The 1,568-nt window shown below is 40.6% G+C and overlaps 1 protein-coding gene across 5 annotated transcripts in view; it reads right to left on the bottom strand.

Moving 5' to 3' along the window:
* The window catches only part of CDK12 (cyclin-dependent kinase 12), an 80,820-nt gene that overhangs the window by 8,849 nt on the left and 70,403 nt on the right, over positions 1-1,568 (bottom strand). The gene's annotated exons all lie outside the window — the stretch shown is intronic.

Genomic DNA, 1,568 nt, shown 5'->3' with positions numbered 1-1,568 from the left:
GGCAGATATGGTGAGAGAGAAGGAGAGGGAGAGGGAGAGGGAGAGGGAGAGAGAGAGGGAGAGGGAGAAAAAAAGAGGCATCGATGTGAGAGAGAAACAGTGATCAGTTGCCTTCCTTACATACCCCAACCGGAATCAAATCAGACACCCAGGTGTGTGTCCTGACCAAGAATTGAACTGGAAACCTTTTGGTGCACCAATTGAGCCACTCCTGCTGGGCTAAAGTATTCTTTAACAGGTGAATGGTTAAACTGTGGTACATCCACATCATGAAATAAAAAAGGGACCAAGCTATTGAGGCCCTGACCGGTTTGGCTCAGTGGATAGAGCATCGGCCTGCAAACTGAAGGGTCCCAGGTTCGATTCCGGTCAAGGGCATGTACCTTGGTTGCGGGCACACCTCCAGTGGGGAGTGTGCAGAAGGCAGCTGGTTGATGTTTCTCTCTCATCAATGTTTCTAACTCTCTATCCCCCTCCTCCTCTCTGGAAAAAATCAATAAAATATATTTAAAAACAAAACAAAACATAAATGGATTCATGCTGAGTGAAAAAAACGAATCCTAAAAAGTTGCATAGTATATAACTCCATTTTTGAAGTGACAAAATTTTAGAAGTGGAGGATAAGATTAGTGTCTCCTAGGGATTGAGGAGGGGTAAGGAGGGCATGATTATAAAAGGGCAACATGAGAAATATTTGTGAAACTGTTCAGTATCGTGATGTAGATATTCAAATTTATACAGGGGTAAGGAGGGCATGATTATAAAAGGGCAACATGAGAAATATTTGTGAAACTGTTCAGTATCGTGATGTAGATATTCAAATTTATACAGGGGTAAGGAGGGCATGATTATAAAAGGGCAACATGAGAAATATTTGTGAAACTGTTCAGTATCGTGATGTAGATATTCAAATTTATACAGGTAATAAAACGGCATAGCACACACACACACACAAACATAAGTAGAACTGGGAAAATCTAAATAAGATTGGTGGATTGTATCAATGTCAATATTTTGGTTGTGATATACTATATGTAGTCTTGCAAAGTGTTACTATTGGGTGAAAGTAGGAAAAATGTACAATGGATCTCTTAAAAATGTATTGTTTCTTATAACTGCATGTGAATCTACAATTACCTCAGTTAAAAAAAAAAGCCAAACCAGTTTGGCTCAGTGGATAGAGCATCGGCCTGCAAACTGAAGGGTCCCAGGTTCTATTCCGGTCAAGGGCATGTATCTTGGGTGCAGGCACATTCCCACTGGGGGGCATGTAGGAGGCAGCTGATCGATCTCTCTCATCGATGATGTTTCTAACACTCTATCCCTCCCCCTTCTTCTCTGTAAAAATTCAATAAAATACATTTTAAAAAATTATAAAAAAAGACTTTCTTTGTCTCCTATTGAGTAGATGTTTGTTTACTCTAGTAAATAGGGGTAAAAAACGAATTGCAGTATAACTAACTGACTAACTCCATTTGCACAGCTGGGGCCTTCTCTTGATACCTCAAGTTTTCCTTCCCTTGGGAACCTGAGGAAATCATGCAGACAGGGAAGGGACTTGGGAGAGG

Source organism: Myotis davidii, unplaced genomic scaffold (genome assembly GCF_000327345.1).
Source record: "Myotis davidii unplaced genomic scaffold, ASM32734v1 scaffold327, whole genome shotgun sequence".
Lineage (NCBI taxonomy): Eukaryota > Metazoa > Chordata > Mammalia > Chiroptera > Vespertilionidae > Myotis > Myotis davidii.
The sequence above is the reverse complement of the archived record's forward strand: the minus strand, read 5'-3'. Positions and strand labels throughout refer to the sequence as shown.